We start from the raw sequence: 13,828 nt of genomic DNA, 5'->3' as shown, positions 1-13,828 counted from the left end.
TCCTGGGTTGACGGCTCTGGGGCCATTGCTGGGAAGCTCTAATACCGGATAAAAGTGTTTTGGACCAAATCCCAGGTGGAATATTTTTTGTGTTTTTGATGACTTGCTTGCCTTTGAGGTGCTCTTAGGGGGGGTTCCGTCTGTTTGTGGGTGAGTTTCGTGGTCTGGGAGCACTGCTGGGACACTCTAATCTTGATTGCATTTGCTTTTCAGGAAATCCGTCGTGGCAACCCCGACTTATGGCCTAGCTACGCAGCGCGTTTGGACCGAAGGCCCAGAAATATTGCAAGTATGAGATTTTGCTTTTGGCCTGTTTGGGGGTGTTATGCTTCTTGGCGGGTGGTTTGGCGGGTCTTGGGGCATTCCTGGGAAGGTCTAATACCGGGTAGAAGTGGTTGGGACAAAATCCAGGCCGATTTTATTTTGGCTATTTCTGACATTTTCCTCTATGTAGCATTTTCGGGGGCCTGTTTGGGGGGCTTCCTGGTGTTTGTGGGTGAGTTTCGTGGTCTGGGAGCACTGCTGGCTATATATACTTTACTTTGCAAGAGGTTTCAAGCAAATCCATGGTGGCAGAGGGGAGTTAGGGCCTAGCTGCAGAGCGCGCGCGGAGTGATTTGGGAAATTTGTGAAAAATTGACTGTCCCCATTTTTGTACTTTTGCTCTTTGGCTGTTTGGGGGTCTTCTACTCGTTTTCTCCTGGGTTGACGGCTCTGGGGCCATTGCTGGGAAGCTCTAATACCGGATAAAAGTGTTTTGGACCAAATCCCAGGCGGAAATTTTTTTGTGTTTTTGATGACTTGCTTGCCTTTGAGGTGCTCTTAGGGGGGGTTCCGTCTGTTTGTGGGTGAGTTTCGTGGTCTGGGAGCACTGCTGGGACACTCTAATCTTGATTGCATTTGCTTTTCAGGAAATCCGTCGTGGCAACCCCGACTTATGGCCTAGCTACGCAGCGCGTTTGGACCGAAGGCCCAGAAATATTGCAAGTATGAGATTTTGCTTTTGGCCTGTTTGGGGGTGTTATGCTTCTTGGCGGGTGGTTTGGCGGGTCTTGGGGCATTCCTGGGAAGGTCTAATACCGGGTAGAAGTGGTTGGGACAAAATCCTCGCGGAAAAGCCTTTTGGCACTTTTTGTAACTTAGGGTTCGTTAGGGTTAGCCCTAGCAGCAGGATTGCATGTGTTTCGGGGTGTTCTAGATTTTTCCAACTGAGTTCTGGGGTCTTAGAGCACTCGTGAGAATGTGTAATTTTGGTTGCAAGTCATTTGAAGAAAATCCATGGTGGGAAAGGGGGGATTTGGCATAGTTAAAGAAAGCCTTTGCCACTATTCTTAACTTAGGGTTCGTTAGGGTTAGCAGTATTTCTATTGCATGTGTTTGAGTGGGGGGGATTTCGAGTCTTGGAGCGATGCTGGCTATGGCTACTTTTGCTTGGTTGCTTGCAAGTGGTTTGAATGCAATCCACGGTGGGTAATGGGTAATTAGGAAGGGGGTACTTCGGCCTACTTTTACTTTCAAAGTAAGTTTTGTCACCAGTTTTCTGCTAGGCCTCGTTTTTTGAGATTTGATTGGGGGTCTTCTACATTTTTGCGACTGGCTTTAGTAAGGGTCTGGGTGGGAGCACTGCTAGGAAGATCTAATTTTGTTCTAAAACACAGTTTACAGTACACCTAGCTTGAGGGGCAAGATCCGCTACATTAATTTGCCCATACTTATTTATCCTTGAAAAGGTGACTCGGAGTACGCACTTTCAAAAATATTGTACTGTCTACTAGGAAAATCAAATTGTGACTTTTTGCACTCCACAGCCTACATACCTTATATTTATTTATCAGTGGTGTTGTAATATTATATCACTTCCTGTTTTTCGTTGAATAATTACAGGCCGGGTTTCAGTCTCTGCAATGGGGAAAAAAGGATGGAGTCAGGCTTCACAGTAGCGAGCCACAATTCAGCATCAGGCAGGCAGTGGACAGGGTGTCTTCTGGTGACCAACATCGATGGACGAAGCGTCGGCTGCAATGGAGGAGTGCCGCTAATAGGAGGATTTTTTTTCTGCAGGCAACTTACTTACCACTTCCAACAGGACCACTACAAGCACATAGATACAGTATCCCTTGCCTTTTTCTCTGACTGTGACTGCATTTCTTGGATCTCTCTCTGCTTCTAAATTGATCCCTTAACACATCACTTAGTCCACTCCACTATCACATCTGCACCACACATAGTCATTTGTAAGTGCTCCTACGTAATTCGCAAGTCGCAGCACGCCCCAGGCCGTAGAGGACTGGGATGGCCCCAATGATGAAGCATGTCACCAAGGGGCAACCCTGGTGAGTGAGGGGACACCTAGAAAACAAGCAATTTCTCCTTTTCTATCTACTATACCTTCCAGACCAACCCCACTGAGTGTTGTTGTGAATGGATTTATAGTGACCAGCAAGGCTCTCGGGTATCTGGCTAAGTACAGAGACCTTATGTTGAATATCGTTATCAATAATTCCACACAGGCCCTGTACTGTCGCATTCTTTCTTCCACAGTTGTCGAATGTACTACTTACTTTTCACTGACATGCATGCAGTAGTGCATGCACTTTCAAAGATTGATGGATAGGTTTGTACCCAAAGAATTGTTTATGTTCCATTGTTTGTCTATGCTGTGCTTTTTTTTACAGGGTGTCTTCTGGTGACCAACATCGATGGACGAAGCGGTGGCTGCAATGGAGGAGTGCCGCTAAAAGGAGGATTTTTTTTCTGCAGGCAACTTACTTACCACTTCCAACAGGACCACTACAACCACATAGATACAGTATCCCTTGCCTTTTTCTCTGACTGTGACTGCATTTCTTGGATCTCTCTCTGCTTCTAAATTGATCCCTTAACACATCACTTAGTCCACTCCACTATCACATCTGCACCACACATAGTCATTTGTAAGTGCTCCTACGTAATTCGCAAGTCGCAGCACGCCCCAGGCTGTAGAGGACTGGGATGGCCCCAATGATGAAGCATGTCACCAAGGGGCAACCCTGGTGAGTGAGGGGACACCTAGAAAACAAGCAATTTCTCCTTTTCTATCTACTATACCTTCCAGACCAACCCCACTGAGTGTTGTTGTGAATGGATTTATAGTGACCAGCAAGGCATTCGGGTATCTGGCTAAGTACAGAGACCTTATGTTGAATATCGTTATCAATAATTCCACACAGGCCCTGTACTGTCGCATTCTTTCTTCCACAGTTGTCGAATTTACTACTTACTTTTCACTGACATGCATGCAGTAGTGTATGCACTTTCAAAGATTGATGGATAGGTTTGTACCCAAAGAATTGTTTATGTTCCATTGTTTGTCTATGCTGTGCTTTTTTTTACAGGGTGTCTTCTGGTGACCAACATCGATGGACGAAGCGGCGGCTGCAATGGAGGAGTGCCGCTAAAAGGAGGATTTTTTTTCTGCAGGCAACTTACTTACCACTTCCAACAGGACCACTACAACCACATAGATACAGTATCCCTTGCCTTTTTCTCTGACTGTGACTGCATTTCTTGGATCTCTCTCTGCTTCTAAATTGATCCCTTAACACATCACTTAGTCCACTCCACTATCACATCTGCACCACACATAGTCATTTGTAAGTGCTCCTACGTAATTCGCAAGTCGCAGCACGCCCCAGCCCTTAGAGGACTGGGATGGCCCCAATGATGAAGCATGTCACCAAGGGGCAACCCTGGTGAGTGAGGGGACACCTAGAAAAAAAGCAATTTCTCCTTTTCTATCTACTATACCTTCCAGACCAACCCCATTGAGTGTTGTTGTGAATGGATTTATAGTGACCAGCAAGGCTCTCAGGTATCTGGCTACAGAGACCTTATGTTGAATATAGTTATCAATATTTCCACCCACGCCCTGTACTGTCGCATTCTTTCTTCCACAGTTGTCGAAAGTACTACTTACTTTTAACTGACATGCATGCAGTAGTGTATGAACTTTCAAAGATTGATGGATAGGTTTGTACCCAAAGATTTGTTTATGTTCACATTTGTTTGTCCATGCTGTGCTACTTTTTCTTGTCTCCCAAAACCTTTCCCAAAAACCCCCGTACCCATCCATTTTTCAAACCCTAACCCTCTTCCCCCGGGCTGTGTGGTTTTGATTGATGTGTGACTAAATTACAGCAATAAATCCACACACTTGCTGGGGAGGATAAGGTGATAGCAACAGGCTGGTGAAGAAATCCGAGGATATATTCTTACTCTGCTTGACAAAGACCCATGGCTAATGTCAAAGAACTTCAACCGAATTAGTTATACTTTAACATTTGTTAGGCTACAATGTGGCACTGTTCTAGTGTACTTCTGTCACCTGCTATATTCTGTATTGTACCTTTGTATTGCTCAGGAGGACAAACCAGATTTCATTTTCTTTTTTTTCATAGGCAAGCAACTGCCACTGTGTCACACCACTAGTACCACCGCTATGAGGAAATTCTATCCGCCCAGGATTGCCAACCTTATTTGCTGTTTCCCGTGGAGCCAGCCCTGGGCCTAGCCCTACTTGCAAACAGAAATTACAGGTAAGATAGGCGTTTGGTTGGAGGTAGTATAATGGAGTATTAGGAGAGACGAGAGATTTGATTGACGGTAGTACTACTAAAGTCCTAGGACTATTCAGGAAAACAAACTTACTGTTATGTTAAACCCCCACCCACCAGACTCAAAAGCAGTAAAAAACAGGTATGGTCAGATAAAGTTTCAAAAAGTATATTTTTATAGCCCTAACAAAAGAATCTCCCGTAAGACCCTCCCTAACCCCAACGATTGTCCTTCAAAAGTCCCCAAAAATCACAACTCCCAATTCCCACCCCCCAAAAGTCTCTAAAAAAGGGGCAAGGGACACTATGGTAGGGTGCTGTTGGAATTAGCAGCCAGGGCATCATGCTCCTTGTGGGGATTGGTGTCAGTACAACGCGATGTATTACAACGCGTTCCGTTACAACGCGTTTTTTACATCGCAAATACCATTACAATGCATGCCATTACAACGCATGGCATTACATAGCAGATACTTTTACAACGCATGGCATTACATCGTAAGTATAGGTAAGTATATCTTTTTTTTTAAAAATGTAATAAAGTTAATTAAATTAATTTAAAATAATAAAAATAATATAACATTTTTAAAACAGTAATTAATTTAATTATAGTAATTTAATTAATATTAAAATTGATATTAATTTAATATATTTAAAATAATATAATTAATGATATATAAAAAATTTATAAATAGAAAATAATATAATGTAATTAATAACAATAAATATAATTATAATTTAATTAAGTTATAAATAATACATAATATAATTATATTTAATAAAATTAAAAGAATTTAATTAATTAAACATTTTTAAATAATATAATTTAATAATAATCGTTTATTAATACAATTAAATTAATAATTGTAAATATAGTTATTATTTTAATTAAATTAAATAAAATTAATTTAATTATTTAATTTATATAAAGTCGTAATACCCCTGTACCCCAAAAAACAAACCCTGCCCTAAAACCTAAAAACACCCCTGTACCCCAAAACCCAAACCCTGCCCTAAAACCTAAAAACACCCCTGTACCCCAAAACCCAAACCCTGCCCTAAAACCTAAAAACACCCCTGTACCCCAAAACCCAAACCCAGCCCTAAAACCTAAAAACACCCCTGTACCCCAAAACCCAAACCCAGCCCTAAAACCTAAAAACACCCCTGTACCCCAAAACCCAAACCCAGCCCTAAAACCTAAAAACACCCCTGTACCCCAAAACCCAAACCCAGCCCTAAAACCTAAAAACACCCCTGTACCCCAAAACCCAAACCCAGCCCTAAAACCTAAAAACACCCCTGTACCCCAAAACCCAAACCCTGCCCTAAAACCTAAAAACACCCCTGTACCCCAAAACCCAAACCCTGCCCTAAAACCTAAAAACACCCCTGTACCCCAAAACCCAAACACTGCCCTAAAACCTAAAAACACCCCTGTACCCCAAAACCCAAACACTGCCCTAAAACCTAAAAACACCCCTGTACCCCAAAACCCAAACACTGCCCTAAAACCTAAAAACACCCCTGTACCCCAAAAACCTAAAACCTAAAAATACCCATACACCCCAAAACATATACATCAGTACCCCAAAACATATACTCCTATACTCATACTTATTTTAAAAAATACTTAAATTAATATATTTAATTTATAATATTTAAAAACGAAATAAATATTTTTAAATAATTAATAATAATTAAATCAATTATAAAATATTAAATAAAAAAAAAAAAAAATTAAATACTTACCAATACTTACGATGTAATGCCATGCGTTGTAATAGCATCTGCTATGTAATGCCATGCGTTGTAATGGCATGCATTGTAATGGTATTTGCGATGTAAAAATCGCGTTGTAACGGAACGCGTTGTAAAAGATGCGTTGTAGCGGTAACACACCCCTTGCGGAGGGTGGCAAGTTCGAAGCGGAGGCCCTCCACCACGTTCTTATAATTATGGACCTCCTGCTCCAGGTAGGACAGTCTGAGGGATAAGCGGCGCCGGTGTGCCTTGCAAATCCTGTGAGGGGCAGCTGCTTTCTTTGCTGCTGGGCGGTGGCGTTTGGCTTTGGTAGCCCGGCTCCGTACCGCTGGAGCACTGCGCTGGCTGGCAGCACGCACGGAGGAGGATGCAGCTGTCCCAGTGGACGTTGTTGTTGTACCAGACTGCGTCTCCTCCTCCTCCAGGGCCACCAGCCGCCGATATTCAGCAACAGTGGCATCCAGCCTCCGTTGCCGGGCCATTCGAGCCAGCTCCTTCCTCCTTGATGGTGTCTTGGATTTGGAAGGAGCAACTACATGAAAAAAGAAAGACATAGTCTGTAACCAATGCTCCTTAAGATTAACACAAAATGATTGAGCAGAAAGATGTCACAGTACAAGTAGCAAATTGAAAGCACAGTGCATAACTATTGAGGACAGTATCTATGTAACCTCCGGCTTCTTCATCCTTGCTCTAACATTAGTGGGAGTTTAAGGAACAAATTCTACGAGCACTATGGACTTCTATTACAGTCGACTATGACAGTACACCACTCTTATTCTTCTTCTTCTCTCTTGTTTAGGAAAATTGGTACGTTATCTTATGCAAGCCGGCATAATGCCAGCACAGTGAACTTGCACCCGAGAAAAACAGACGCACACCATGGTGAGTGAGACAGACTTGCGTTACTGTACCGGTCCAGTACATGCAGGTGGTGAAGCTCTTACTTTTCTATTACGGGTGGCACTGAGAATACTCTGTTAAAAGGGCTACTGCTTAATTAATTTAGCTTTCACCCTACAGTGCAAATGAGTATTAGAAAAGGAAAATGAAGAAGCTAAATTATCGGATTATCTATCACTTCACATGGGATGTATTTGATGACATATGGGATGACTTTAGGTGCTTTGCTTATTATTGAGTGAACAGTGATACCCCCACACATGAATGACGTACTACTACTAAACTAAAGTTATTAAGGGAGGTAGGGAGTGTCCACCGTAATAACTGGATATATGCTGTGCTTGCAGTTGCAATACAAACTACTGCTACTATTCATGGTAGTCTTTGGACAACGTTACAACTTCTTTTCCTTCCCTTTCCTACACTGGAACGGACGTGCGGGTGCGGTGTTACATGCTCTTCAAAGTAACACTTAGTTCATCCAGTGACCGTCTACTCTCTCTAGATTCACATATGCTATCTAAGAGTCAGATAGTACCATGAATGATCCAGGCATCCATCCATTCAAAGTATATTGCACACATACAGTTTCTGTCTCACCCACCCAGGCTGTTCTCCTTCCACCCATCCTTGCTTCATCATTCACCCAGCCATGCACCATACCATTTTTTTACCTTCCCAGCCACCTCGGGGACCAAGCAAACACATATCATTCTTCTTTGCCAGTCATCATTACATTTCTCGTGCTTCCACACTTACACCCTTCTTTCGCTTTTCGTTCATCCCATCCATCAAGTTCACCTCAGATCTGATTGGGATTCTTCTCGCCAAAAACTTCACAGCTAAGTCGAAGTACATTTAGAGGAGGCTACTACCTGCTTTTTTTATAATACACCCGTGCAGAAAGCACACTCTGCAGTCTTCAATCCCAATGACTAAGGAATGTATAGCTTACCTCTGCCCACCACCACCGTGTGAACCCTCACAGGCATGTCCTTGTCCGGCACTTGCACCGCCTCCTCCCCAGAGTTGTCCTCCTCGTCCAATGCCACCACCACCTCCGCGCTGGCCCCGTCTCCAGATGTTCCACCTACAAAGTACATTTAATAATGTTAGAATACACCACTCACTACTATATAATATTTGGTCTAGGAGGAAGAAAGAAATGTGAAAAAAAGTGTACAATTTAATAATTTTTGACTGTGTACTCTAGAGTAAAAATGTCCCTTTTTCCAGGGAAGGCTGTTGTCTTGCTGCACTTTTTGGCACAACTGATGAATGTTTGCTTTTTACTTTTTAACACGCACCACTTTTTCTCCTAACAGACAGAACCTTGACTTCTAAGAACACGAGCAGGATCAAGTTCAAACCAGGTGAGAGCTCGGCTCGACCACAAGAAATGTGTCCAATTAATCGTCAGCACTAAGCACTTTTCCATTTTCAGTTACACGTTCACTTTTATGACAAACTTGAATTTAATAAATGTGTTTACTTTTAATAAAGCTTTTAAACTTAAATAGACTCTGTGGTTTTTGGTCCTCCAGACTAGAGTGGATGAGCTAAAGGTTTTCGAATTTTTGCAAGCATGAGTCCGTGCCTCTGCCATCAGTGACTTTGGGAGCTAAATGACTCTGCCACACTATCTAGTCAGTAAGGAGATTGGGGGTTCAACTACAAAGTCTGTTATCACTGAGGTATGTGGAAAGTCTAACAGTTACAGCACCTATTATAAATGATAAGCTAAGCGATGCATTATTTAGTGTCCATAGTTCTGTTTGTGCAGATTTGTCCCTGCAACAGTAGTAGAATGGATTGTCCTCCTATCGAAACCAAAAGTAAAGTAGTATCTTATTATTTCTTGGTGGTGGTCATTCACCTTTTTATTGTTGGCAATGGTCAAAGCATAAACATTTAGAATACTTGAAAAGACATTATGGACAATCCCAGAGGACTACACTCAGTGCATAGAGCTATTGCTGACTAGAATGGGAGTCCAATGGAAATGCCAAATGTGCAATCTTAGTTAGCTACACAGACAGACTAATAAGAATAATCTAGTAATACCACACGGAGTCATAGTCGAGGCAGGATAAGAATTTAGATCCTGTCTACAAGAAGATCAAAGACGATTTAGAAAAAATCGAATGAGGAACGCTAGGAAAAAATAAGTACTCTATATTAAAATTAAAACTTACTGGGGCCAGCAAAGGAGCCCTCGACTGCCCGGTCCTGGCCTGCATCGACAACAGCACCCTCCTCCTCCTCCTCCTGTGTCCTCCTCTTGCCCCTGGGGGAAGCTGATGTACAACATGAAAGAAAGAAAAACAGAAAACATGGATGATATTTCTCAACCAAATCAAACATTTAAAAAAGAACTAACAAAGTAACAAAATATTTTTGCGAAATAGCAAATAGGGAACGACTCCACGGGATATATTATTGACCAATCTCATGTGGTCGACTACGTCATTACTTTAGTATTGCTTGATTTGAGGACCGTCGAATTGGAAACTACCCTATGTAACTCACTAAACAAAGTACTAAAAAGGTTTGCCTAGGATTGGCAGGCAGCAGTCCGCAGCACGCAAAGTGACAGCCAAAGTCCATCGTGATTGAAGATCAGCGACAACACTAAAGTTTCCTACTACATTCACCAGTCATTAAAATACTCAAACTATTAATCCACCACCACTATTTCTTCTTATCGCCATGTGTACAAAGGAAGGACTGGACTTGTGTCTGTAGGGGCTGATTTAGAAGGCCCTTCCGGCTCTTTTGCTCCATTGTTGCGTGACTTTTGTGACGCAGCGACAGCACAAAAGAGGCGCAATGGTGCGGCGTATATTAACAACGTGACGCATCTGGGAGATGCATCACGTTGTAAAGCCCTGCGCCAATAGGGGTGTTCCGGCGCAAGGGAGGGCGTTCCTGCGCAGGAACGCATCCTAAAACTGGCTGAGGGAAATCTACAAGATTTCAATCAGTCACTTTGAGGACAATGATGCGTGACTCAAACCCTGCGCCTGCTTGAAGCAGACGTACGGCTTGACGCAGCATTGGGGAGATAGGGCACCCCAGAGCATTGATGGAGCTGCACCATCGTTGCGACGCAACTCCAGCAATGCGCCGCCTTTACGGCACAGATGCGTAACGCTTTGGTGACGTTTTGGGCCCATGGCGCGCCGCATTGTAAATACGGCGCACCATGGGTGATGGTGGCGTGACGCACAATTACTGGCGCATCCCTGCAACTTTGCAGGGATGCGCCGGTAATTAAAAACCTGAACCTTAGTGTGTAGCATTACGCAGTTCTTTCAACTACACTCATACATAATTTCACAGGCCAATGAAATGAACACAAAATCTAAAACAAATAAGCATAGTAGCAACACTACTGAGAAGAAGGAGAGCAGTGTACCTGAAATGCACAGAAGATTTTGAAATAAAATTTACCTACAATGTAATGAGCAGCATTATTGCTCTTGGTAAAAAACAAAAATTTGCAATATAATAACACAGCAGGAGAAAACATAGTAGTAAAGACATAGCTACTACTACTCACCAAGCCCGTGGATCTCAAGGCCAAGGAGGTCGAGCAGATCTCGCTCACGGGTCAGGATATCCGTCCAGCGGTGGGTGGCCTGGTTGTAGGTGTGTCAGACCCGAGAGTGGTGGTAAATGGCCTGGCACACCTTCTCCCACCGCTTCCGGCGCTCCCGGGCCCCGTACCCGGCACTGATCTTGCCGCCTCCCATGATGGTCCTGGGGAGGCGGCGCTGAACATAAAAAATGAGTTGGGCCACCTCCTCCGGGGTAAAGATCTCCCGTGGCATCACTAGCTCCCCCCTCAAACGCCCGCACGGGAGCCGGACACGGGGTGCGGGACCCTTCCCCTTCTCGGGATGCTTCCCGGCTCCCTTCACCATGGTCTGGGCGGAAAGGAATAAAGAAAATAGAATAGGGAAGAGAAGAAAAGAAAAGAGTTTACAAAAGTAGTTTAAAATTAACCAAAAGTAGCAGTAAACACAAAAATATAGGGCTAGAAAAATAGAGGGATAGATAATAAGTAAAATAGATCAAAAAAAACTTCAAACAAGCAAAGGATGGCAGAGATTGACAGAGGATACAAAGACCATGCCCAGAACCATAGCAATGAATGAGAAACAAGATGGCCGCGCCCGTTCACGACCGCGCGGGTAAGTTCGCGCGAGATTTTCCTTGCGAACACGCGCGAGACTGTACTGGCAAGCCGCGGACTTTGCGAGATTACACTTCGCACCTGGAAACGGAAATACTTCAGGCAAACAAGATGGCTGCGCCCTTGAACGACCGCGAGGGTAACTTCGCGTCTTGCGCTACGAGCGGCTCGCAAAAACGCACAAAACCTTGCCAACTAACACGCCGCAAAAAAAACAAATTGCATATTCGCACGAATTTGCGGCTTCCGAATCCGATCTCGCGCGTGTTCGCACCCCGCGAACCCCGCGAAATTGCAGAAAAACGAGTTTTTCAAAACTGAAAGCACTCGGCAGGGGCAAGAGTTCAAACTCATCATTAGTAACAATTCCCGGTAGTGCTTCCTGACTGGGGCCCCTCCAGAATTCAGTTGCTAGTTGCAACAATTGTATGACCCTGCTCTGACCCTCACAGCAGGCTCATACAATAGCTACAAGTAGGCCACAAAGAAGGTCCTGGGGAAAAAAAATGCACTGCAACAGAAAGCAAAATTACAGATAAGGAAGCAGGTGCCAGACTGGAATTTTAAAACAGTGACACATTAATAAACTAACCCCAAATTAATTCATCTCAGTTGAAGCAGGGCTGGTGTGCTTGCTTTTCCCCCCCATAATCTACAGTAATGATGAACCAGAGGGTGGCATTGATGTAACAGAGGGTTGCAGTGGTGAAACAGAGGGTGCTGGGAACCTGTGATGATGAACCAGACGTAGAAACAACATAATTCGCGACCGTTGCGCGACGAAATGTAAGTTCGCAATTGCGAACTGGTACGAACCCCTCGCGAACTGGCAGAAATCCTTGCGAACACAAAAAAAAAAAAAATCTGCAAATTCGCAAGAATTCGCGGATTTTGCGGATTGCGATTCGCAATTCCGCAAAATTCGTGAACGCGAGATTCGCAAAATTCGCCCATGCTTAGTGACAGTACGATGGAGGTTGCCCTGGGGGCACTTTCGGAATTTCCCCTTCTACAGATTGAGGATTTCTACAAGTTAGCAGACAGTATCGTGTCTGGCTCTCCCCTGGACCCATTGCCTTGTAAAATTTGGAAGGAGTTCGGGGCAGAACTCTTAGCACTACTGTGTAAGATCTGTAATCAGTCTCTTGCAGATGGGGTGGTGCCAAGCCAATGGAAGTAGGCGTTAGTAACGCCACTGCTAAAAAAATCCTCCCTTGATCCAGAATGTCTAAAAAACTTTAGACCAATATCCCTTCTCTCTTTCCCGGCCAAAATAGTTGAACGGGTAGTAAGTGGCACACTGTCCGCGCATTTAGAACAGGCTAAACATCTGGAGGAGGAGCAGTTTGAGTTCCGACGGGCTCATGGTACTGAGACGGCATTGGTGACCGTAATGGATGAGCTTCGGGGGTGGGCAGACAGGGGTCAGGCAGCAGTGTTGATTCTACTGGACCTGTCTGCCGCCTTCGATACGGTCAACCACAACATCCTTCTGAGCCGGTTGCGAGAGGTGGGAGTGACTGGAGTGGCCCTTAGGTGGTTCCACTCTTTTCTCTCAGGGAGACAGCAGGCGGTCTCTCTTCCCCCTTACCAATCTGTCTCCACTCAGGTTCTACCTGGGGTACCTCAGGGCTCGGCCATCAGCCCCATTCTTTTTAATGTCTACTTGAGACCCTTGCTGGCGATCATCAAGCGATATACCATCAAGGTCATCAATTACGCTGATGATACGCAACTCATTCTCTCCCTGGAGGGAGAGCAGTCCATCTCAGTAGAAGGGTCCCATGGATGTTTAGAAGACATGTCACAGTGGTTGAGGGAGAATTCATTACAGTTCAACATAGCCAAAACAGAGCTGATGCATTTTGAGGTGCGCAGGCACACAGCAGGGCCGCCCAGGAACCTTTGGCCCCCAGAGTTCCCCAATCCTGGCCAGCCGGTCAGGACAGTGCGTAACCTGGGGGTAACATTTTATTGTAACCTCTCCTTGGAGGCACACGTGGCGAAGGTGGTGAGCTGCTGCCTGGCTATTATTCATTCGTTGAGAAAGATCTTTCCTCTTTTACCCCACCAAGCCCGCGGCCTGATAGCACGCAGCACGATTCTTAGTCGGGCGGACTATTGTAATGCCCTGCTCCTTGAATCCCCCACATTCCTTTTAGACAGGTTACAGCGGATGCAATCTGCCATGGCCAAACTGGTACAAGGCTGGCCGAGGAGGTCTTCTGCCTCTGGAGCACTGGCGGACTTGCACTGGCTCCCAGTCAGACAGAGAATTAAATTTAAGTCCCTGTGCCTAGTGTTTAAGGCTCTACATGGGAAAGGACCTGTCTCTTTCCAGCGAAAATTTGAATGGTACGTTCCTAACAGA

This window comes from Lissotriton vulgaris, unplaced genomic scaffold (assembly GCF_964263255.1).
Source record: "Lissotriton vulgaris unplaced genomic scaffold, aLisVul1.2 SCAFFOLD_251, whole genome shotgun sequence".
NCBI lineage: Eukaryota > Metazoa > Chordata > Amphibia > Caudata > Salamandridae > Lissotriton > Lissotriton vulgaris.
This window is presented reverse-complemented; position numbering follows the sequence as displayed.